This window comes from Microcaecilia unicolor, chromosome 9 (assembly GCF_901765095.1).
Source record: "Microcaecilia unicolor chromosome 9, aMicUni1.1, whole genome shotgun sequence".
Classification (NCBI taxonomy): Eukaryota; Metazoa; Chordata; class Amphibia; order Gymnophiona; family Siphonopidae; genus Microcaecilia; species Microcaecilia unicolor.
This window is the reverse complement of record NC_044039.1, coordinates 218,684,062-218,710,380: the sequence shown is the minus strand read 5'-3', so window position 1 is coordinate 218,710,380 and position 26,319 is coordinate 218,684,062. Positions and strand designations below refer to the sequence as shown.

The window sequence follows — 26,319 nt, the reverse complement described above, 5'->3', positions numbered from 1 at the left end:
ACCATTCTCGTAGCTTTTCTTTGCACCGCTTCAATTCTTTTTACATCCTTAACAAGATACGGCCTCCAAAACTGAACACAATACTCCAGGTGGGGCCTCACCAACGACTTATACAGGGGCATCAACACCCCCTTTCTTCTGCTGGTCACACCTCTCTCTCTACAGCCTAGCAACCTTCTAGCTACTGCCACTGCCTTGTCACACTGTTTCGTCGCCTTCAAATCCTCAGATACTATCACCCCAAGATCCCTCTCTCCGCCCGTACCTATCAGACTCTCCTCGCCTAACACATACGTCTCCCGTGGATTTCTACTTCCTAAGTGCATCACTTTGCATTTCTTCGCATTGAATTTTAATTGCCAAACCTTAGACCATTCTTCTAGCTGTGGAACGCATTACCAAAAGCCTTGAAAACGACGTACGACCGCCTAAACTTCCAGAAATCACTCAAAACTAACCTGTTTAAAAAGGCAAACCCTACCGATCCAACTTAAATGCCTAATCTCTGCAACACAACCAAACTAAAGCACATAATGGACATAACACAACTCTTCAATTCTACGATTCCCTAATGTGGCTGTGCCACATGAACTTTATCGCACCACAACATCACTTTGTATTTGTTTACACCGGAGTCTGCAAACGCCTCTCCGGTACTATGTAAGCCACGTTGAGCCTACAAATAGGTGGGGAAATGTGGGATATAAATGTAACAAATAAATAAATAAATAAACAAACAAACAGGAGAATGCTTTTTCAGAGAGAAAAAGAGGGAGATTGAGGCTTTGGACATCCTACCCACTGCAGGGAAGGGTGCAAAGGCTAGTGGGCTGTGGATGACTAATAGGGTCAGAGGTTATACCTTGGGTGGAAGCATTAACCTGGCAAATCTCTCAGTGATTGGAGAAAATGGGTCACATACACAATTTGGCCTATGAGAACAGAGATTGCATGTTGTGTATCAGGAAGTTATGGCTAGCATTAGGGAGGACCGACGAAGTTAGATCGAGAACAGGAGATGGCATGACATCAAAAACCTGAAGCTAACTCCCTCCCCCCATGCAGCCGCCATCTTGGTATACCCCAAAACAAAGCCAACAAACCTATCAGCTGCTGCATCCACATTGTCATTATTTATTGTTGGTGGCATTTTTATTTCATCTCACTTATATTTTCAAACATACTGGCTTGTGCAGCATATAGATGTACACAGAGGAAGTATCAGTTTCCTCAGTTAGAGTAGTAATTTGGTTCCAAATCATAATCATTGTGTCGTTTGAAGGGAGCTGGTTATGGGGACCTCCAAGCACCTTAGCAGGTGTTGTACTCGTGCTCCCTATCCGTTTTCACATCCTGTTCAAACTTCTTCTACTAACCTATAAATGTACTCGCTCTGCTGCTCCCCAGTATCTCTTCACACTCGTCCTTCCCTACACCCCTTCCCATGCACTCCGTCTGTTCCCTTCTCCACTACTGCCAACTCCAGTCTTCGCTCCTTCTGTCTTGCTGCGCCCTATGCCTGGAATAGACTTCCTGAGCCCCTACGTCTTGCCCCATCCTTGACCATCTTTAAATCTAGATTGAAAGCCCACCTCTTTAACATTGCTTTTGACTCGTAACCACTTGTATCCACTCGCCTCCACCTACCCTCCTCTCTTCCTTCCTCTACACATTAATTGATTTGTTTGCTTTATTTTTTGTCTACTAGATTGTAAGCTCTTTGAGCAGGGACTGTCTTTCTTCTATGTTTGTGCAGCGCTGCGTACGCTTTGTTGCGCTATAGAAATGCTAAATAGTAGTAGTAGTAGTAGTAGTTATCACCTACTACTACTACTACTACTACTTAACATTTCTAGAGCGCTACTAGGGTTACGCAGCGCTGTACAAATTAATAACTAAGGACGGTCCCTGCTCAGAAGAGCTTACAATCTAAAGGACAAAATGTCAAGTTGGGGTAGTCTCGAATTCCTGAGTAGAGGTGTTGTGATTAGGTGCCGAAGGCGACATTGAAGAGGTGGGCTTTGAGCAATGATTTGAAGATGGGTAGGGAGGGGGCCTGGCGTATGTGCTCAGGGAGTTTGTTCCAAGCATGGGGTGAGGCGAGACAGAAAGGGCGGAGCCTAGAGTTGGCGGTGGTGGAGAAGGGTATTGAAAGGAGGGATTTGTCTTGAGAGTGGAGGTTACGGGTAGGGACGTAAGGGGAAATGAGGGTAGAGAGGTAAGGAGGGGCTGCAGATCGAGTGCATTTGTAGGTTAGTAGGAGAAGCTTGAATTGTATGCGGTATCTGATCGGAAGCCAAATCATAGTTACGTGATGCTAGAGTCCATCTTGGGGGTCAGCACTCAAGAAAAAGATCTGGGTGTCGTTATAGATAATACACTGAAATGTTCTGCTCAGTGTGCAGCGGCGGCCAAAAAACCCCAGGATGCTAGGAATTATTAGGAAAGGGATGGTGGATGGAAGAGTGGCCTAGTGGTTAGGGTGGTGGACCTTGGTCCTGAGGAACTGAGTTCAATTCCCACCTCAAGCACAGGCAGCTCCCTGTGACCCTGGGCAAGCCACCCAACCCTCCATTGCCCCAGGTACAAATAAGTACCTGTATACAATATGTAAGCTACAATGAGTGGGAAAGCACAGGGTACAAATGTAACAAAAATAAATAAAAAAAATAATGCCTTTGTATCTCCATGGTGCATCCACACCTTGAGCATTACATTCATTTCTGGTCACTGTGTCTCAAAAAAGATATAGTGAATTTAGAAAAGCTTCAAAGAGCAACCAAAATGATAAAGGGGGTGGAACTCTTCTTGTAAGAGGAAAAGCTAACAAGGTTAGGGCTCTTCAGCTAGGAAAAGGGACAGATGAGAAGAGATATGATTGATGTCTACAAAAACCTGAGTGGTGTAGAATGAGTAGAAGTAAATCAATTTTTTACTCATTCCAAAAGTACAAAGACTAGGGGGACACTCAAGGAAATTACATAGAAATACTTTTAAAACAAATAGAAGGAAATATTTTTTCACTCAACAAATAGATAAGCTCTGGAACTCTTTGCCAGAGGATGTGGTAACAGTGGTTAGTGTATCTGGGTTTAAAAAAGGTTTGGACAAATTCCTGGAGGAAAAGTCCATAGTCTGCTTTTGCGACAGAGATGGGAAGCAACTGCTTGCCCTGGGATCTGTAGTATGGAATGTTGCCACGATTTGGGCTCCTGCTAGGTACTTGTGACCTGGCTTGACCACTATTTGGAAAAAGAGGATACTGGGCTCCATGGACCATTGGTCTGACCCAGTTTCTTATGTTCTTATGCTCATTAGTTGCTTGGAAGTGAGGAATATGAATGAGAGTGAGAGGACCTGGATGTGTTGGGGTAGGGAGAGACACATGAGAGAGACAGAGAGACTGGGTGAAGGCAGAGAGGGAATGAAAGAAAGAGACCCGGTGGATGTTTTGGAGGGGGGGGGGGGGGAGGTATGAGAAAGAAAGAGAGACTGGGTGAAGGTGGTGGTGTACGAGAGAGGAAGACTTGGTGAAGGCTGAGAGGGGGATATGATTGAGAGACTGGGTAAAAGCTGGTGGACTATGAGAAAGTAAGACTGCTTGGGACCCATGTCTTGGTGATATGTGCATTAACAAAGCAGTTGCCTTTTTGTTTCTACTATCCAAGTGGCGTTGCCACACAGTTAACTGCATGCTTCAGGAAAGAGACTGCCTTCATTCAAACACTAGAGAGAGGGAGGAGAAGCTGGAGAGGTCTCCTAAGTTTTGGGACTGTTTCCAAGATTCAGTGAAAATTTGTTGAGGTCTTTAGTAGCAAGCTACATGGTTCAGAGACTGGTTGTCCTTGTTCATAGTAATTGTTAAGAAATCTATACTAGAATAGTAATTACATGGTAGAGTAGCTGCTGTCAGAGTTCTAGTAATCAGTGCTGTTTGGTTTGGCAGGCTTGCGATCAGATTTTGAGTACTGGCTTTGCTGTGCATAACACATGTAAATCTCTGCACATTAAATTGCTCCTGATGCAAAAACAAACAAACAAACAAGAAAACTGTGCTAAAATCTACTGGCTCTTTGTTGAACAAACTTATCACTCCAGCAGAATTTCTTTGAAGGTTGATTGGTTAATTTCTGCTGTTTTTACTCACATTCATTGTGTTCAACTCAGGGTTACCATATCCACCCCAGCCCTGCCCCAGCCCACCCCTGGCCCCCACCCCAGCTGCACAGTCACCTTGATCCCCCAAGAAAGCCAGATTCCATAAGCAGTGAAAATACTAGTAAAAGTGACAGAAATGTAGTCTAAATACAAAATTACAAAAGATATACATTTCCCAAAAAGCAAACCAAAATATGAAAGTGCAAAGCCATTAAGAGAGAAACTACACTGGCTACCACTCAAGGAACGCATCACTTTCAAAGTATGCACATTAGTCCACAAAATCATTCACGGCGAAGCCCCAGCCTACATGTCTGAGTTAATAGACTTACTACCCAGGAACGCCAAAAGATCATCTCGAACTTTCCTCGACCTTCACTTCCCCAAATGCAAGGGCCTGAAATACAAGACGCTACACGCGTCAACCTTCTCTCACATACGCACGCAGTTTTGGAATACACTGCCGCGCAACTTAAGAACAATCCACAAACAAACTTCCTTCCGCAAAGTATTGAAGACCCATCTTTTTGAAAAAACATACGGAAAGAGCCAAAACACATAAAGTCCATACTCACTGTTCACTAATGCATCACACATCCAATTCTACAATCCTCTCCCCGTAATCTCACATCACTCATACCTCCACTCAGAGAAATATGTATACCATATGTCTTCATGCCTTAATATTGCCCTTTAAGCAGGAGTGTGCTGGTAAATTTTTAACAACAGGCTCTTTCTCCGGACTAGCCAGCTCTGCAGTTGGAAGGGCCAAGGGTGGCCGGGGGGGGGGGGGGGGGGGGGGGAGCAACATTTGCCTCTCTCTCCTCCCTCCCTTCATGCAGGCACACTAGGCATACCTTTGCTGGCAGCCATTAAATGGACTGCCCCACTCCCAAGGTCTTGCTCTGAGCAGCATGCTGAAACTTCTCACACATGCTGGAGAAGTCCCAGCCTGCTGCTCAGAGCTGGAAACAAGGAGCGGGGAACAGCAGCAGTCTATTTACTTGGCTGGCAGGGCTCAACATCCCCACTAGCAAAGTAAAAGAGAATTCAGCAGGGGGCCCAAGCCCACATTTTGGGAGCCAGTTGTTAAAGTAGCCATGGAGGGCCCTACTTTAACAACCGGCTCCCAAAATTCTTAAAAACTTAACAACCGGCTCTTGCGAGCCTGTGAGAGCCTGCTCCAGCACACCACTGCCTTTAAGCCTCCCATTGTCCCCTTCCAATGTTTCAATGTCTGTGTTCCATTGTTATATTCCTTAACATTACTTGACTGTCTCGCTTAAATCTACACAATGTAATCCATAACCAAGTTGTAACAAATTGTATTTCCATCATTTATATCATATTGTAAGCCACACTGAACCCGCAAAAAGGTGGGAAAATGTGGGATACAAATGCAATAAATAAACATCCTTGAGCAGCCTGTCCCCCTGTCCATTTCCTCTTATCCATGAGCAGCATGGCCTCCTCTCCTGTCCATCCCCTTCTATTCATGTGCTGCATTTCCCCCTTTTCCCTTCCCTTCTCCCCCTCCATGTACAGCATGTCCCCTTTCCTTTCCCTTCCCCCCATCCACAAGCAGCTGCCCCCTTCTCTCCTTCCCATCTATGAGCAGCTTGCCCCTTCTCTCCCTCCCCTCCCGGGCCTACCTTGCAGCCCTGGTGGGCTATTAGCCTCTTCAGGGCAGGAAAGAACCCCATTCTTTCCTGCCTGCTGCCATGACCTCCATGCCTGCCTCCACTTTTGAAAATGGCTGCCAAGACTTCAAGTGGTGGCTGAAGTCTTGGCAGCCATTTTCAAGAAGCAGCAGTAGCGGGGAGGTTAGTGTCAGCTGGCAGGAAAGAGTGGAGTTCTTTCTTGCCCCAAAGAGGCCACTAGACCACCAGGGTGCACTATGGTAGGCTTGGGGGAGGGGAGAAGGCAAGCCTGTCCATCTGAACGTCCGCCAGCCAGTCAGCCTGCCAGCCCAGAAACCCAGACAAATGAGCTGGCTCAAAAAACGTCCGATGACATCTCTGGGGAAATCCAGATGTATGGTAACCCTAGTTAAATTGATACATCTCTTGTGCCCCATCAAATCACAGGGAGAGGTTCTAGTGGTCGGTGCTATTTCTAAGCTACCTGCAGCCTTGCACAGCCTTAATTCCTCCTCCTGCCAGGACATTTTTGCATGCCACTTGTAACTCAGCTTCCTTCTAGCCCCACTTCCTGGTTTTCTGCAGCTTATCAGAGGAGCCTGAGTGACTCCTCCCCCATCTCCCTCCAGCAAGCCCATCAGCCACGCCCCTATGAGTCCTCCCCAAGGAGGATAGATTGAGAACAGGAGAAGGCATGCGCCTATCTGGCCCATTATGGGGGACTGAATCCAGTAGGCTGGGCTTGCCGCCACATGGGTACACCCAAAACAATTGCAAACGCTACTGAAACCAATTGGAAATGCTTATTAGAAATAACGGACTGCCTATGCGTGGTCCATCTGTAAAAGCTGTTCCAGTTGGATAGGCAGTGCCTTAAAAGCTGGAGGGTAAAGGATTTTAATTTTTATTTGAACCATATCTAGATATATATCATGAAATAACACTAAAACATCATAAAAATATTGTAGCTGATAGAAACAGCAGTAGTAAACTCTATATTTTGTGATAATTTTTCTCTAAATTGTTCTATAGAATATAGTAATACATGGCCAAATTTCAGTGAGGATATCTTCTTTCCTGATGGGTTCATCTTAACTGTTGTTGTAATCTGCCTTGGGAAGCCTGGTGTTATAAAATGGAATATATTGTAATTAAATGGAAGTAAAATTAAACTCTCCTTTCATTACATAAGAACATAAGAGTAGCCATACTGGATTCAGACCAATGGTCCATCTAGCCCAGTATCCTGATTCCAAACAGTGTCCAAGCCAGGTCACAAGTACCTGGCAGAAACCCAAATTGTGGCAACACTCCATCCGAGGGCAAGCAGTTGCTTCCCATGTCTGTCTCAAAAGCAGACTATGGACTTTTCCTCCAGGAATTTGTCCAAACCTTTTTTATACCCAGATACGCTAACCGCTGTTATCACATCACTTATATAATACGTTTAGGTGGAAATGTTTACCGCGTGGATATTTAGAATCCGGCCCTTAGTGCCGCTAAAAATAACTGAAAATCAACTATATTGTGGTCAGTAAAACATAGATTGTTGCCAATTGAATATGAGACCTCTAGTTATTAAGCTGTATTATTTGCCAATTAACAGGCAATAATGGGAGTTATTTGCCAATACAGCAAGTTAATGCAGTACTTTTTACATCAAGGCATATTAAATTTTATTTATTTAGATTTTGCTCACACCTTTTTCAGTAGTAGCTCAAGGTGAGTTAACATTCAGGTACTCTGGATATTTCTCTGTCCCAGGAGGGCTCACAATCTAAGTTTGTACTTGAGGCAATGGAGGGTTAAGTGACTTGCCCAAGATCACACGGAACAGCAGTGGGATTTAAACTGGCCACCTCTGGATTGCAAGACCTGGTGCTCTAACCACTAGGCTACTCCTCCACTAACAACATTCTGTGTAGAATCTCAAATAGTAGCAACATTCCAGAATCTCAAGAAGTGTCAACATTCCATGTAGAATCTTTAATAGTAGCAACATTCCATATATTTATTTATTTAGATTTTGCTCACACCTTTTTCAGTAGTAGCTCAAGGTAAGTTACATTCAGGTACTCGGCTCACAATCTAAGTTTGTACCTGAGGCAATGGAGGGTTAAGTGACTTGCCCAAGATCACAAGGATGGAACAGCAGTGGGATTTGAACCAGCCACCTCTTGCTGGCAAGACCGGTGCTCTAACCACTAGGCCCCTCCTCTACTAATGAGCTGTGTGAATCCTGCAAAGCAATTCCTTACTGTGTGTAAGGCAGGCCTTTGCTTGTTCCTGGAGACATAGCTAGTTTCTTGGTGTGGGGCCAGGGCTGGAACCAACAAACAGCAGGAGGCTGTAGGCAGTTTGTCCACACAGGGCTGCATTCTCCACCCAGTCAATAAGCCTGACTGCTCCAATATTGGCATTCAAAACCAAAAACAGTACTTAGTCTGTGGTGGCAAATAAAAGAGACAATAGCAAAGGCAGCAAGCAAATAAGATTCACAAAGTCTCCCTTGTATTCTTTACCTCTTCTTGTAGGAATAGGTGAATATCCTCCGTTTACTCTCCTTAGTAACAATGTAACAAATAGTACAGTTTCAAAGAAGATTTCTCACTGCTAAGGCTGGGTGACAATATTGGGAGATTCGGAGGCACCTAAGCAGTGCATCAGGTAGCTTTGTTCTGGTAGGATGTAGGATGGTCCCAGGAGACTCATTGCTCTAAGCGGTTTGTAGCTTCCTCTTCAGCCTCAGGAGCTGTTTCAGGAGCCCGCTTAGATGATAGGGGGGGTCCTGGTTGCTCTTCTGGAAATGCACAACTCAGTCAACCTTTTCCTTTACACCTTGGGTCCCACGAGTAGATACAGCAGGAACCCCTTTCCCAGTGGCCTGGTCACAGCACAGGGCTTAAGCAACCACTGTCACTGAAAATGCTTCTAGATCTCTGTCTGTAGATTCTTCTTTCTAGGGCAGCCAGGTAGCTCTATTTCCTATAATTGGTCGGGCTTAGACGGCTGGGCCTTTGGACTGGATGGCTGCCCCCTCACATGCAGGTCATTCGGCCAAGGGAGGCAAGGAGCCAAAGATGAGGATTTGAATGTCGTTGTATCGCTCCATGGTGCGACCGCACCTTGAGTATTGTGTTCAATTCTGGTCGCCGCATCTCAAGAAAGATATAGTAGAATTGGAAAAGGTGCAGCGAAGGGCGACTAAAATGATAGCGGGGATGGGACGACTTCCCTATGAAGAAAGACTAAGGAGGCAAGGGCTTTTCAGCTTGGAGAAGAGACGGCTGAGGGGAGACATGATAGAGGTATATAAAATAATGAGTGGAGTGGAACAGGTGGATGTGAAGCGCTTTCCAAAAATACTAGGACTAGGGGGCATGCGATGAAACTATAGTGTAGTAAATTTAAAACAAATCGGAGAAAATGTTTCTTCGCCCAACGCATTTAATTAAACTATGGAATTTGTTGCCGGAGAACGTGGTGAAGGTGGTTAGCTTAGCAGAGTTTAAAAAGGGGTTAGACGGTTTCCTAAAGGACAAGTCCATAAACCGCTACTAAATGGACTTGGGAAAAATCCACAATTCCAGGAATAACATGTATAGAATGTTTGTACGTTTGGGAAGCTCGCCAGGTGCCCTTGGCCTGGATTGGCCGCTGTCGTGGACAGGATGCTGGGCTCGATGGACCCTTGGTCTTTTCCCAGTGTGGCATTACTTAAGTACTTATGAATTAAGTACGGGGTTTTATATCCCAGAAGAGTTCCCTCCTACATAAATCTCCTCCACTCGTAATACTGCTCACTGAAGTCACTTCTCTCTTAGTAGAGTTTCTGGTTATCCCTGCCAGCACCCTTAAACAGGACCCTAGTGTCTCTCTACATATGCAAAATGAAACTTTGCAACTGTGTTATTCATTGAAAGTTAAGAGCACCTCAAGAATGGCAGCCTGACCCCTAGTGGTAGAACCATGGGACTGCTGCTAGGGACTCTGGTGGCACCAATGTGGAAGAGGCAGCCACTGGGCAGAGGCAACTAGAGATGGCTTCTGCCCCCATTAGAACCCACCCACAGGACAACAAGAATGTGCTGGGGGGGGGGGGCAGTAGGGGATTCAGGTACAGCAAACCTTTAAAAAAAAGATTGGTGTGGGGCATACAGAGGGGCCCAGTGTAGAGATATTTTTTTAAGGCTCAACGAGAGTAGAATGGTTTGTGTGTGGGGGAGGGGGGGATGACAAGGTACAAAATAATTATCTGAAAGGATTGTGGAAGGTTGGTAGTATGGGAAGGACCAGATAGAACAACATTCTTTTTTTAAGGATCGCCAAGAGTGGAGTATATTGGGGAGGAGAAGGGGCAGGTGCAGAATTTTTTTAAAAAAAGGATTGGGGAGGTTCTGAAGGGGCCCAGATAGTGCTACAATATGGATGGTGGATGGGGGGGGGGGGGGGGGGGCATTACCTGTGGTTCCTGATTGCTGGACACTTTTTCACCAGCAGGATCACCGCTCACAGTCTGTTTTATATTTTGCTCCCACTCCTCTGTTTATTTTATTCATTCCCCTGAAGAAAAAAACAAAAAAGCTCCATAAATGAGTTCCTTTCGCAACATCCCTCCAGGGTTAGGAACGGGTTGATACCATACCTTTGTCCTAGTGAGGCAATGAGTAATCCCAAAACAACGTAATACTGTGAATGTGATAAAACTCTGGAAAGAATTCAATGTGAGAGTGGGAAGAGCTTTGATTTGTTTTTGGGGTTTTTTAGACAGATACAAAATTTTGACTGAAAAGCTCAAACATTAAACCACAGTCATCCTCTTAAAGGCGTATCCAGGAATAAAAAGATAGTCCTGATGGCCATCCATGGCTCCAGATTCATGTGATAGGTTGAACCAGTACTGGTTTTATCCCATTCCATATAGGGGGAAGAGAAGTGGGACTTGATATACCGCCTTTCTGAGGTTTTTGCAACTACATTCAAAGCGGTTTACATATATTCAGGTACTTATTTTGTACCAGGGGCAATGGAGGGTTAAGTGACTTGCCCAGAGTCACAAGGAGCTGCAGTGGGAATCAAACTCAGTTCCTCAGGATCAAAGTCCACTGCACTAACCACTAGGCTACTCCTCCACTCATTCCACCAATAAGAGCCAACCTCATCAGTGATGTCACAATGGCTTGATTGCCCGATACTTGGCTCACTTCTGATATTGTGATGTCATAAGGGAAAGGGGGAAAGGGAAATGGGACTTGATATACCGCCTTTCTGAGGTTTTTGCAACTACATTCAAAGCGTTTTACATATATTCAGGTACTTATTTTGTACCAGGGGCAATGGAGGGTTAAGTGACTTGCCCAGAGTCACAAGGAGCTGCAGTGAGAATTGAACTCAGTTCCCCAGGATCAAAGTCCACTGCACTAACCACTAGGCTACTCCTCCACTCATTCCACCAATAAGAGCCAACCTCATCAGTGATGTCACAATGGCTTGATTGCCCGATACTTGGCTCACTTCTGATATTGTGATGTCATAAGGGAAAGGGAAATGGGACTTGATATACCGCCTTTCTGAGGTTTTTTGCAACTACATTCAAAGTGGTTTACATATATTCAGGTACTTATTTTGTAGCAGGGGCAATGAAGGGTTAAGTGACTTGCCCAGTCACAAGGAGCTGCAGTGGGAATTGAACCCAGTTCCCCAGAATCAGAGTCTGCTGCACTAACCACTAGGCTACTCCTCCACTCATTCCACCAATAAGAGCCAACCTCATCAGTGATGTCACAATGGCTTGATTGCCCGATACTTGGCTCACTTCTGATATTGTGATGTCATAAGGGAAAGGGGGAAAGGGAAATGGGACTTGATATACTGCCTTTCTGAGGTTTTTGCAACTACATTCAAAGCGGTTTACATATATTCAGGTACTTATTTTGTACCAGAGTCACAAGGAGCTGCAGTGGGAATCGAACCCAGTTCCCCAGAATCAAAGTCCACCACCCTAACCACTAGGCCACTCCTCCACTGTTGCTACTATTTGAGATTCTACATGGAATGTTGCTATTCCACTAGCAACATTCCATGTAGAAGTCGGCCCTTGCAGATCACCAATGTGGCCGCGCAGGCGAAGGCTTCTGTTTGTCTGACGTCCTGCACATACTTGGCCACCTTTAAATCTAGACTGAAAGCCCACCTCTTTAACATTGCTTTTGACTCGTAACCACTTGTAACCACTCGCCTCCACCTACCCTCCTCTCTTCCTTCCCGTTCACATTAATTGATTTGATTTGCTTACTTTATTTTTTTGTCTATTAGATTGTAAGCTCTTTGAGCAGGGACTGTCTTTCTTCTATGTTTGTGCAGCGCTGCGTACGCCTTGTAGCACTATAGAAATGCTAAATAGTAGTAGTAGTAGTCTCTTGTAACCAGAGCTAATATTGTGATGTCATAATGCCTCAGGCCACCAATAAGAGCCAACCTCATCAGTGATGTCACAATGGCTTGATTGTCCTATACTTGGCTCACTTTTATTACATAGCTCTTTGAGCAGGGACTGTCTTTCTTCTATGTTTGTGCAGCGCTGCGTATGCCTTGTAGCGCTATAGAAATGCTAAATAGTAGTAGTAGTAGTAGTGCACGGCCGCATCAGACGCACGTCAGACTCACAGAAACAGAACGAAGCCTTGCGCCGGAAGAAGAGCACCTCGGCTGGCGGGGGTTGGGGTCCCCCGCCAGCAAAGGTAGCCGACGGCGATGGCGGCTGCGGGTAGGGTTGGCGGTGGGAGGGTGGTCCAGAGGGTCGTCGGCAGGGGGGTCCAGGGCCAAACCTACGGGGGTCCAGGCCCCCATGGCCCCAGTTAGCTACGCCACTGGTTTGCACTAAGCGCATTTCTGTAAAGGATGCTCCAGGCTGAGTCCCCTTTCTAGAATCGTGCTGAGAGTAGATTCCTGCACCCGGCTTTCAGCACGAGGACTTATGACAGCTGAAACCTGGTCTAGAACGTGACAAGGGTATCCCTGGCATCCTATAACGCTGTGCCTAAATATTTGGAATGCTCCTGACCCACCCAGGCCCCTCCCATGGTCATTCCCCTTCTTGGGATGCACATGAGACACTTTGAGCATGCAGCGTTAATCCAAATTAATGCCAATTAACTCCAATTAACCTCAATAATTGATTGCTAGCACCCAATTGACTGATTAGTGTGTGCGCACATCTGGGCTCAGCATCCTATATAGAATCCGTGGCGTTAGTCTTCTAGAATGGTAAATTTGTGTAAGTCAGCAGTTAGGTGGCTACTTGCCATTACTCTGTGGCAGGTGTTAATGGCTGCAGCTGACAGTATTCAGTACGCCATGTCCTTAAATAGTGGGAAGCAGTCAGGGGTAAGTATTCACCAGCAACGCTCAGTGTTTTTCTGGCTCCTACAAGCATTTTGCACAGATACTCAATGCCGGACTACAGGGCCGCCGAGAGACTGGGCCGGGTCCCGCCCCCCCCCCCCCCCCCCCCCGAGGTCACTGCTCCCCTCCTCCACCTGCCCCCCTCCGTCCGCCACCGTGTTGGACCACCTGCATTGAAATCACAACGCCTCTTACCTCCGTGTGAAAGCGCTGTAGGCAGCAGCAGATCGCCTCCCTTCGGCCCTCCTTCCCTCCTTGTGTCCCGCCCTCGCGGAATGTTACGTCAGACGAGGGCAGAACACAGGGAGGGAAGGAGGCCCGAAGGGAGGCGATCTGCTGCTGCCTGCAGCGCTTTCACATGGAGGTAAGAGGCGCTGTGATTTCAATGCAGGGGGCCCGGCCCAGTGGCGGATGATCGACGACGGAGGGTGGGTGAGACTGTGTCACTGGGCCCCCCTTGGAGGCCCGGGCCCAGGGAATTTTGTCCCCCCTGCCCCCCCCCTCAGCGGCTATGCCAGACTACATCCGGCACCAGCATAGAATATACAGGCATGTTCGGCCAATTATCACCGAGGGGCCCCTTTTACTAAGCCACATAGGCGACTACGCATGCCCAACGAGCGTCAACTTTGAATTACTACCCGGCTACCATGTGGCCTCCTTTGCAGTAATTTCATTTTTTACGTGAGTCTGCTACACGCGCCAGAAAATATTTTTATTTTCTGGCACACGGGCGGTAATTGGCATTTTACGCGCGTAGACCATTGCTGCACGGTTACCACGTGAGACCTTACCCCTAGGTCAATGGTTGGCGGTAAGGTCTCAGACCCAAAATGGACGCGCGACAATTTTCATTTTGCCACACGCCCATTTTCGGCAAATAATTTTAAAAAGGCCTTTTTTACAGGTGCGCTGAAAAATGCGCGCACCTTAAACATCCATCCATACTACTGCAGGCCATTTTTCAGCGTGCCTTTGTAAATGGGCCCCTTAGTGCGATATTCAGAAGTGAAACTGGGCAAAGATTGGATTGTGTTTTTTTCGATCCTATGTGTCCGGTTGACTTAGGTGCTATTGGCAGTTAGGAGCCCACTTTTGCCGTGCGCTGCCGCCCTTTTTCCCCACAGTATATTTAAAAAATAGCCACACGGTAAAATTGCACTTATCACGTGGCCATGCAGAGGGGGAGCTCTTACCATCACCCATCGATGTGGCTGTAAGGGATCCCATGCTAACCCGGCGGAAACCGGCCAGTGTGTGGTGCTGCCTGATTACCGCTGGCTAACCCCCTGCAGAAACAGTTTTCTAATATTTCCACTAGCATTGGAAATGCCGCAAGCTGGGGGTGGAAACTACCACTGGTGCCCGCGTTGGGCCGGCGGTAGCTCTGGATTGCCACGCTGTAAGCCTGCGGTGGGCGTACCGTTGCTTTGTAAAAGGACCCTTTAATGCCGATATTCAGTGACACTTATCTGGTTACGCATCGCTGAATATTAACCTCATACAAAGAAATTAACCGGGCAGGAGCTTCTTCTGTCCACTTAGATCACTTTGAATATCGGCCCCTTAGGCGCCAAGTCATCGAAGAGCATCTGAGCACTAACTGCCATTTCGACCTATTTTATTTTTATTTATTTTATTTGTTTCATTTATATCCCACATTTTCCCACCTATTTGTAGGCTCAATGTGGCTTACATAGTACCGGAGAGGCGTTACAGACTCCGGTGTAAACAAATACAGAGTGATGTTGTGGTAAGATAAAAATTTCATGTGGCACAGCCACACTAGGGAATCGTACAACGGAAGAGTTGTGTTATGTCCAATTACGTTCTTTAGTTTTGTTGTGTTGCATAGATCAGGCATTTATGTTGGATCGGTAGGCTAAAACATATGCTATTTTAACATAGCATATGTTTTAGCACCAAAAGTTAGCTGATAATTCAGTCTTAACTTTTGGTACTACATAGAATTGGGGGGGAGGGGCATATGTTCTTGTGGTAGAGACAGGACTTAGGATGACACAAGTATCAGTGAGTTAAAAATCCCAGCTCAGCCATGCACCGTCTATATGTCTGGGGCCTTGTTTATTTATTTAGTTGTTACATTTATACCCCACATTTTCCCACCTATTTGCAGGCTCAATGTGGCTTACAAAGAATCATAGTGGCGACTGCCATTACGGTTGATAACAAATACAAGGTTGTGTTATAGTCAAAGGAAGAAGTGTTTCAGGCGTCATGGGGTCGAGGATAATAAATTGTCCAGTACGATCGTAGATGATCTTGTGTTGCTGGGTTTGGGGAATTTATGTTGGATCAGTGGGATAAGCTTTTTTGAAGAGGTGGGTGTTTAATGATTTCCTGAAGCTTAGGTGGTCATGTATTGTTTTCACTGCATGCGGAAGTCCATTCCATGGTTGTGCGCTTATGTAGGAGAAGTTAGATGCGTAAGTTGTTTTGTATTTTAGCCCTTTACAGTTTGGGTAATGTTGGTTTAGGTACGATCGTGCTGATCCGAGTCTGTTTCTAGTTGGTAGATCAATGAGGTCTGTCATGTATCCCGGGACTATGCCGTAGAAAATTTTGTGGACTAAGGTGCAGATTTTGAAGATGATCCGTTCTTTGATTGGGAGCCAGTGCAGCTTTTCTCGAAGTGGTTTAGCGCTGTCGAATCGTGTTTTACCATATATCAGCCTGGCTGCTGTGTTTTGGGCGGTTTGGAGTTTTTTGGTGAGTTTACAAAAGCATGCTAGTGTTTTTAGTGTAAGATAACCGTGTAGATGTTCATGGGGCCCCAAATGTTTAATTCAATATTTAGGATACTGCTTTCTGGTAACCAAGCACAGCAAAGCGGTGTAGTCTACACAAAAGGATAGAAAAAAATGCCGACAATGTATAGGACAGGGGAACCAAACAAAGCAATAGAAAAAAACAAAAGAGGATAGACAACAAAAAGGAAAAAAAAAGATTAATATACAAGCATCAGGCAATGGGGACCACCCTGGCGCTACATTCCTCCATAGGTCCACTGAAAGAGAAAGTTCTTTAGCGTAGCCCTGAGATTCTTGTAGGGGGTCTAAGGCCATGCATGATATTCAACATGCGTGGGATATGCATAGAGGAATCCTGTGCAGAAGGAATGGATCCTCAGAAGCTTAGCTGAAATTGGGTGGCGGAGCAGTTGGGGGGAAGAGGGGGTGGTGGTTGGGAGGCGAGGATAGGGGAGGGCAGACTTATACGGTCTGTACCAGAGCCGGTGATGGGAGGCGGGACTGGTGGTTGGGAGACGGGAAATACTGCTGGGCAGACTTATATGGTCTGTGCCCTGAAAAGGACAGGTACAAATTCAAGGTAAGGTATACACATATGAGTTTGTCATGGGCAGACTGGATGGACCATGCAGGTCTTTATCTGCCGTCATCTACTATGTTACTATGTCTATGGGAATACAGACTAATCAAGGATGAATTGATTAGAAGAATGGTCTAAGGTTTGGCAATTAAAATTCAATGCGAAGAAATGCAAAGTGATGCACTTAGGGAGTAGAAATCCACGGGAGACATATGTGTTAGGCGGGGAGAGTCTGATAGGTACTGAGGGGAAGAGGGATCTTGGGGTGATAGTATCTGAGGATCTGAAGGCAACAAAACAGTGTGACAAGGCAGTGGCTGTATCTAGAAGGTTGTTGGGCTGTATAGAGAGAGGTGTGACCAGCAGAAGAAAGGGGGTGTTGATGCCCCTGTATAAGTCGTTGGTGAGGCCCCACCTGGAGTATTGTGTTCAACTCTGGAGGCCGTATCTTGTTAAGGATGTAAAAAGAATTGAAGTGGTGCAAAGAAAAGCTACGAGGATGGTATGGGATTTGCGTTACAAGACGTATGAGGAGAGACTTGCGGACCTAAACATGTACACTCTGGAGGAAAGGAGAAAGAGGGGTGATATGATACAGACGTTCAAATATTTGAAAGGTATTAATCTGCAAATGAACCTTTTACGGAGATGCGAAGGCGGTAGAACGAGAGGACATGAAATGAGATTGAAGGGGGGGGGGGGCAGATTCAAGAAAAATGTCAGGAAGTATTTTTTCACGGAGAGAGTAGTGGACGCTTGGAATGCCCTCCCTCGGGAGGTGGTGGAAACAAAAATAGTAACGGAATTCAAACATGCGTGGGATAAACATAAAGGAATCCTGTTCAGAAAGAATGGATCCTAAGGAACTTAGCCAAGATTGGGTGGCAGAACCAGTGGCGGGAGGTGGAGATGGTGCTGGGCAGACTTATACGGTCTGTGCCAGAGCCGGTGGTGGGAGGCGGGGCTGGTGGTTGGGAGGCGGGGATAGTGCTGGACAGACTTATACGGTCTGCGCCCTGAAGAGGACAGGTACAAATCAAGGTAAGGTATACACAAAAAGTAGCACATGTGAGTTTATCTTGTTGGGCAGACTGGATGGACCGTGCAGGCCTTTTTCTGCCATCATCTACTATGTTACTATGATGGGTAGGCTAGTCAACCCAGATAGAGCGTGAATTTGTAACTCAGGTAATTTGTAACTTTCTCTCTTCACAGATCCCCCTGCTGCTCCTCAGTTGGATGCTGTGAAGGGAACTGTTCAAATCATTCTACCTTCAGAGGTGACTTTATGTTTCACACGTGTGAGCTCATGTCTGGAAGACAGACACCAAATCAAAAGAAATCACTTCTAGCGCTGGTGGATTGCAGGTGAGAGTTTATCGTCCAATGGATTGCACAGCATGAGCACTCCAAAGACAGCTTGGCACGCTCATATTTCAACACCCATCCCAAATCATTCAGGGGTGTACTCCAGATTCCTGTACCGGTCATCTCTAGTGGCTAATATTACAGTCTGTGCTGTCTTTGCAAGAGAAAGTGAGACACATGACATGTCGAAATCTTGGCAGATACACAAGTGCACATAAACAGGACCCCAGTATCTGGGTAAAAGGTTAAAAACATTCCTAGAGAGCGGGCTGAAGAACTCGGAACAGTGTCTTTTCCAGAGGCATCACTTAGTTCCTCCTGCTCCTTCCCACCAGATTAGGAAAATTTTTGAAAAACCTCCTCCCTTCAAGCACCATCTAATAAGAACTAATTAGACATAGGGTGTACAGATGTACAGGTGTACAGATTGGCATCCGATAGTCCTAATTTTCTCTTCCGTCGCTCCACCTCGCTGGGAAACACTGGCTTCCCCTCATTCTTGCCTGGCAAAATGATGTGAAGGGGAGAAAGCAGCCATGGGAGACTGTCCCTTTGCTCCTCACCCTTCCTCCTGTTCCATCTTGGTGCCGGCACCAACTGCAAGAGATCTGAAATGCATGTTTATTCATTGATCACCTGATTCTATAACTGGACATATAGAGTTAGGTACCAATCGCACATGTAGCTTACAGAAAATGAGGAGCAATGTCAGGAAATACTTTTTCATAGAAAGGGAGGTGGATGCCTGGAATCACCCACCCCCCACCCCTGGAGGAGGCTGTGAACACAGTGATGGACTTCAAGAAAAAGGAAGGAATCCAGTTAAAGCAAAACTTAAATGACATTGCTGCCTAGATGTCTCACCGCCATCTGGGCTTGTTATCTTTTCCCCTAAACTCACCTCTCCTCTTCCCCCATTCTCTATCTCTGTGGATAACACTCTCATCCTCCCTGTCTCATCAGCTCGTAACCTTGGGGTCATCTTTGACTCCTCTCTCTCCTTCTCTGCACATATTCAACAGACTGCTAAAACCTGTCGTTTCTTTCTCTATAATATCACCAAAATTCGCCCTTTCCTTTCTGAGCACACTACCAGAACCCTTATCCACACTCTTATCACCTCTCGCTTAGACTATTGCAACTTGCTTCTCTCACAGGTCTCCCACTTAGCCATCTCTCTCCTCTTCAATCTGTTCAAAATTCTGCTGCATGACTAATATTCCGCCAGTGTCGTTATGCTCATATTAGCCCTTTCCTCAAGTCACTTCACTGGCTTCCTATCCGTTTCCGCATACAGTTCTAACTCCTCTTATTGACCTATACGTGCATTCACTCTGCAGCTCCTCAGTACCTCTCCACTTTCATCTCTCCCTACATTCCTCCCCGGGAACTCTGTTCACTGGGTAAATCTCTCTTATCTGCACCCTTCTCCTCCACTGCTAACTCCAGACTCCGTTCCTTTTATCTTGCTGCACCATATGCCTGGAATAGACTTCCTGAGCCGGTACGTCAAGCTCCATCTCTGGCCGGTACATCAAGCTCCATCTCTGGCTGTCTTCAAATCTAAGCTAAAAGCCCACCTTTTTGATGCTGCTTTTAACTCCTAACCCTTATTCACTTGTTCAGAACCCTTATTTTATCATCCTCACTTTAATATTCCCTTATCTCTTGTTCTGTTTGTCTGTCCTAATTAGATTGCAATCTCTGTCAAGCAGGGACTGTCTCTTCATGTCCAGTGTTCAGTGCTGTGTATGTTTAGTTACAGTATAGAAATGATAAGTAGTAGTAGTATAGCTGGAGTGAGCATTGACAGCAGCTTCAGAGACTGGAAAGACCAATGCCCTGGGGTCTTACCGATGGGGGTGGGTTGGGGGGGGGGGTCCAGGGCCCCCAGGGCTGTCAGTGTCAACCCGGCTGAAACTGACAGCCTAGAGTCATGGGCATGCATTCAAAAGGTGTGCTTAACGCACAAGTTTTGAACGCATGCGCCAGGCGCCATCCATCGGCTTTGCTCCCTCATGATGAATAGTATGCATATCATTTGCATACTATTAGGTTTGATCATGAGGAAGTTAGGTCAGGGCGATGCTGTGGCGGTAAAACTTCAGCGCTGTTCTGTGCGGCGCTGGAGTTTTGATCATCGGGGCATCAATGTGTAATTAAACTCTGGAATTTGTTGTCAGAGAATGTGGTAAAAGCAGTTAGCTTAGCAGGGTCTAAAAAAAAGTTTGGATAATTTCCTAAAAGAAAAGTCCATAAGCTATTATTAAGATGGACCTGGGAAAATTCACTGCTTATTTCTAGGATAAGCAGCATAAAATCTGTTTTACTCATTTGGGATCTTGCCAGGTACTTGTAACCTGGATTGACCACTGTTGGAAACAGGATACTGGGCTTAGTGAATCCCAGTATGGCAACACTTACATTCTGTGCCATTTTGTGCAAACTAAGGAACGATATTACACAATACCATTGAAAATCCCATATCGCAGCTGGCCAAAAGCTACATAACACAATTGTACAGCATCACAAGATACCACTGAGCTAATTCAGGTTGTGCGGAATGGTTGGCACATTGTGTCTCTTACGCTAGGTAAAGCGTCACAGCCTCCCCAAGGCTCTTATACCGGGCCCCTATGGGGCAGAGCAAAGGCTGGCAGGGATGGAAAGATGCTGGACCTGTAGGACTGGGGTTGAATGTAGCCCAGTACATCAAGGTTTGTGGTAGTTTACGGTGCCCTCCAAAGGTAAGTAACCTTTTCCACACTTACCGTCCTTACTGAGTTTTGCTGGTCCTGATCCTCTCAGTGTTCTGTATGGACATATTTATACGTTTTCATGCCCTTTTGTTTACTCCTTCTGAACAGATCAGATCCTGTTCACAAGTCTGAATCTGCGATTTCTAGCCATGATGATGAAACATGGTTATTTTGGTGATTAACGGGGCTGGTGGTTGGGAGGCGGGGATAGTGCTGGGCAGACTTATACGGTCTGTGCCAGAGCCGGTGGTGGGAGGCGGGGATGGTGGTTGGGAGGCGGGGATAGTGCTGGGCAGACTTATACGGTCTGTGCCAGAGCCGGTGGTTGGGAGGCGGGGCTGGTGGTTGGGAAGCGGGGATAGTGCTGGGCAGACTTATACAGTCTGTGCCAGAGCCGGTGGTGGGAGGTGGAACTGGTGGTTGGGAGGCGGGGATAGTGCTGGGCAGACTTATACGGTCTGTGCCAGAGCCGGTGGTGGGAGGCGGGGATGGTGGTTGGGAGGCGGGGATAGTGCTGGGCAGACTTATACGGTCTGTGCCAGAACCGGTGGTGGGAGGAGGGGCTGGTGGTTGGGAGGCGGGGATAGTGCTGGGCAGACTTATATGGTCTGTGCCAGAGCTGGTGGTGGGAGGCGGGGCTGGTGGTTGTCAGGCGGGGATAGTGCTGGGCAGACATACGGTCTGTGCCAGAGCCGGTGGTGGGAGGCGGGGATGGTGGTTGGGAGGCGGGGATAGTGCTGGGCAGACTTATACGGTCTGTGCCAGAACCGGTGGTGGGAGGAGGGGCTGGTGGTTGGGAGGCGGGGATAGTGCTGGGCAGACTTATATGGTCTGTGCCAGAGCTGGTGGTGGGAGGCGGGGCTGGTGGTTGTCAGGCGGGGATAGTGCTGGGCAGACTTATACGGTCTGTGCCAGAGCCGGTGGTTGGGAGGCGGGGCTGATGGTTGGGAGGCGGGGATAGTGCTGGGCAGACTTATATGGTCTGTGCCAGAGCTGGTGGTGGGAGGCGGGGCTGGTGGTTGTCAGGCGGGGATAGTGCTGGGCAGACTTATACGGTCTGTGCCAGAGCCGGTGGTTGGGAGGCGGGGCTGATGGTTGGGAGGCGGGGATAGTGCTGGGCAGACTTATACGGTCTGTGCCAGAGCCGGTGGTTGGGAGGCGGGGCTGGTGGTTGGGAGGCGGGGATAGTGCTGGGCAGACTTATATGGTCTGTGCCAGAGCTGGTGGTGGGAGGTGGGGCTGGTGGTTGTCAGGCGGGGATAGTGCTAGGCAGACTTATACGGTCTGTGCCAGAGCTGGTGGTTGGGAGGCGGGGCTGGTGGTTGGGAGGCGGGGATAGTGCTGGGCAGACTTATATGGTCTGTGCCAGAGCTGGTGGTGGGAGGCGGGGCTGGTGGTTGGGAGGCGGGGATAGTGCTAGGCAGACTTATATGGTCTGTGCCAGAGCTGGTGGTTGGGAGGCGGGGCTGGTGGTTGGGAGGCGGGGATAGTGCTGGGCAGACTTATATGGTCTGTGCCAGAGCCGGTGGTTGGGAGGCGGGGCTGATGGTTGGGAGGCGGGGATAGTGCTGGGCAGACTTATACGGTCTGTGCCAGAGCCGGTGGTTGGGAGGCGGGGCTGGTGGTTGGGAGGCGGGGATAGTGCTGGGCAGACTTATATGGTCTGTGCCAGAGCTGGTGGTGGGAGGTGGGGCTGGTGGTTGTCAGGCGGGGATAGTGCTAGGCAGACTTATACGGTCTGTGCCAGAGCTGGTGGTTGGGAGGCGGGGCTGGTGGTTGGGAGGCGGGGATAGTGCTGGGCAGACTTATATGGTCTGTGCCAGAGCTGGTGGTGGGAGGCGGGGCTGGTGGTTGGGAGGCGGGGATAGTGCTAGGCAGACTTATATGGTCTGTGCCCTGAAGAGCACAGGTACAAATCAAAGTAGGGTATACACAAAATTAGCACATATGAGTTATCTTGTTGGGCAGACTGGATGGACCGTGTAGGTCTTTTTCTGCCATCATCTACTATGTTACTCTTCTTGCTGTGTCTTTGAGGATAGAAACCGTTGTTCTTCCTCTGCTGCTCTGAATCTTTCTTTAGGTTTTCATTCCACTGTTGCTGGTGCTTCTTTACCCCTCTGTGGTGCCCTGATGTGTCCTTCTCTATCATATTTTTCTTTCTTTTTTTAGGCCACTTTTGCTTACACCGTAGCTCTTCTCAGGAAGAGAGAAACAGACAGTCTACTCCTTCATCCACGTAAACAGATTGTACATCTTAAGGAAGATCCTGAAGGAAGAACCTGCGAGCCACAGGCGGTGGGAATGTCAGGCCAGAAGAGAAGCAGAGGAGGTGGTGTGTGAAGAAAAGAAGAGTGTGTTGATGAGAACCCAACCCTACCCTCACCAACAGAGGCAAAGGAGCGTGGCAAGAGAGATGAAAAATGAGCGGAAGAGCTATGGGGAAGGGATGCTGTGAGAAAGGAAAAGGGAGGGGGGAGTGCAGTGGGAAACAGCGCAACATAAGGAGGTATGTTTGAGGGAATGCAAAGGAGGAGGAAGGGAGAGAGTGTTAGGAGGGGTGGCAGGGGAGGGAGGAGAGTGCAAGGGGGGAAAGGAGGGAGGGAGAGCACAAGGCAATGTGTCAGGGAAGGGGGAGATTATAAGGGGATGGCAGGGAGAAGAGTGCAAAGGGGATAAAGAGTGCCAGAGAGTGGCAGGGAACAGAAAGAAGTGAAGGAGCGGCCTAGTGGATAGGGTGGTGGACTTTGGTCCTGAGGAACTGAGTTTGATTCCCACTTCAGCCACAGGCAGCTCCTTGTGACTCTGGGCAAGTCACTTAACCCTCCATTGCCCCATGTAAGCCGCATTGAGCCTGCCATGAGTGGGAAAGCGCAGGGTACAAATGTAACAAAAATAAAATAGATACTATTGGAGATTCTACATGGAATGTTGCTACTATTGGAGATTCTGTTGCTACTGTTGGAGATTCTACATGGAATGTTGCTATTCCACTAGCAACATTCCATGTAGAAGGCTGCGCAGGCTTCTGTTTCTGTCAGACCCACAGAAGCAGAAGCCTGCGCGGCCACATTGGTGATCTGCAAGGGCCGACTTCTACATGGAATGTTGGAATAGCAACATTCCATGTGGAATCTTAAATAGTAGCAACAGTGGAGGAGTGGCCTAGTGGTTAGGGTGGTGGACTTTGGTTCTGGGGAACTGAGTTTGATTCCCACTTCAGGCACAGGCAGCTCCTTGTGACTCTGGGCAAGTCACTTAACCCTCCATTGCCCCATGTAAGCCGCATTGAGCCTGCCATGAGTGGGAAAGCGCAGGGTACAAATGTAACAAAATAAAAAGTTGAAGGGGAAGATAGAGAGAGAGAAGGTTGTTGGCAGGGTAAGGAAGGGGGCAGGATAGACAGGGAGGGAGAATGCAAATGCAAGAGGTCTATATGCCCACAGCCACAACCCTGACAGACACAGACACTGATACACACCATCAACACACACAGATATCCCCTCAAACCGCAAGGCATAGATATAATCCTATACTCCCCCCACCCCATATTCCACCCATACATCCTCACAAAACTCCAGCAGACAGATAAATATACAGACCCCCATCACTGATATACTTATGCACTCATCCCTACCTCACGTACTCCATCAGTCATTTCTCACACCCTGTCCTCACTCATCCCCTACTACCCCATCGAGATACGTCTTCCAACCAAGTCCTCCAAACAGACATGGCTGAGATTGCGAATGGAGGAAAAGGGAAGCAGGTCTTTTCAACTTCTTTTAATTTTGCTTGTTGCATTTTTTTTTTCATTTAAAATGGAAGTATACAAAACAAATTTTAAAAAAGGCAGAACAACAACAACAACAAAAAAAAAAAGCCAGTTTCCTGCTGTCACTGCAAACTGCCTCCCTCCACCATTAATACTCTTGGTCTTCTCCCAATTCCCCCCAGCATCCACTCAGGACTTGTTACCTATCAATGGCAGAATTATTTTCATAGAGCAGGAGTAATCCCCAGTCACCCCTGCCCCACGAGGGTAGTAATAGCAAATGACCATAAAAATGATGCTGCCCAGCACCCAAGGCAGAGGATATTCAAGCTTCTCCTACTCACCTACAAATGCACTCGATCTGCAGCCCCTCCTTACCTCTCTACCCTCATCTCCCCTTACGTCCCTACCCGTAACCTCCGCTCTCAAGACAAATCCCTCCTTTCAGTACCCTTCTCCACCACCGCCAACTCTAGGCTTCGCCCTTTCTGCCTCGCCTCACCCCATGCTTGGAACAAACTCCCTGAGCCCATACGCCGGGCCCCCTCCCTACCCATCTTCAAATCATTGCTCAAAGCCCACCTCTTCAATGTCGCCTTTGGCACCTAATCACTTCATCTCTTCTCAGGAAATCTCATCTACCCCAACTTGACATTTCATCTTTTAGATTGTAAGCTCTTCTGAGCAGGGACCGTCCTTATTCGTTAATTTGTACAGCGCTGCGTAACCCTTGTAGCACTCTAGAAATGTTAAGTAGGAGTAGTAGGATATCATGAGTCCATTTTGTACGGCCATTTGCTACCCATGGCAAAATTTTATATGGCAGAATTTAATAAAGGTGCAAGACTTGATCCTCAGTCTCCATTTGTTATTGCTGTTGAGGGGGCTGGTCCTACCCACTGAAGACAATTTGACCACCATGGGATAAGAGGACTCAGATGGAAGCTGGGGGTGGGAGGCGGGGGGATCAGGAGAGGACCAGGGGGGATTTTTTTTTAACTGCTGAATTAGCCCAAATGTTAAAGAAAAATGAAAGAAAATGAGAGAAATTGTATTCAATTTTCTTTCATTTCAAAAAGCAAAACAACAAATTTCCTGTTTCGTTACCAAAGAAAGCTCATTCCTAACACTTTCCATCCTACAAGAGCCCCTGGTTATCAGGTAGGTCATTACGACATTAGCAAACCCCTCACCCCCTTCTCTTCCACAAAATTTTTCAGTCTCTCTCAAGTTTTCTAGTATTCGCATGCGTGGGAATACAGGTAACGAGCAGTCTCGGGGAGGGAGGCAGATTGAAAAATCATATGTGACGTCCTGCCATCTTTAATAAATAAGAACCCAGTGACAAAAGCAGTTCGAGAGATGGTTGCATTGCAAAGATGCCTGGGGAAATGTCCCTGGATGCTCGGAATAGTTTGCATCACCGCTATCAAGAAGCAAATCCTTCAGGTACCGTCTCAGCAACAGGTCATATAAGGAGGAAAGGACATTTGCGAAGGTTTAAGGACAACAGTATTCTGGGCTATTGAGTATGAGTTTCAGTGACCTGGAGCCAGTGAAGATAAGAAACGGAAGGATGGAGCTGGATAAATGCCATTTTGTACTAACCTGACAGTGTCTGGACCCTGGTGTGTTACTCTAATTTACTCTGCCAGAATCGGGACTCCATTTGAGTCTAAGTTTGTAGGGCAAGTGCAGATGGGCTTAGAAAAGCAAACAACAAGGATCTTTCTACACAGCTGCATAAGAATTGGCTTTAGCTTGCCCTTATGCAGGCCTTTCCCACGTGCTAAGGCCATTTTTACTGCAGCTGGCAAAAAGGATTTTATTCTATTGCTATCATTAATGGCCACGAGCTGCTACA

At 47.2% G+C, this 26,319-nt stretch overlaps 1 long non-coding RNA gene across 1 annotated transcript in view; it reads left to right on the top strand.

Moving 5' to 3' along the window:
- The window catches only part of LOC115477901, a 28,991-nt gene extending 5,821 nt beyond the window's left edge, over nucleotides 1-23,170 (top strand). The window contains exons 2-3 of the long non-coding RNA XR_003943394.1: nucleotides 17,769-17,921; nucleotides 22,853-23,170. This is a non-coding gene — a long non-coding RNA (uncharacterized LOC115477901). The remainder of the gene's footprint in view (nucleotides 1-17,768; nucleotides 17,922-22,852) is intronic.
- The last annotated feature ends 3,149 nt before the right edge of the window (nucleotides 23,171-26,319 follow it).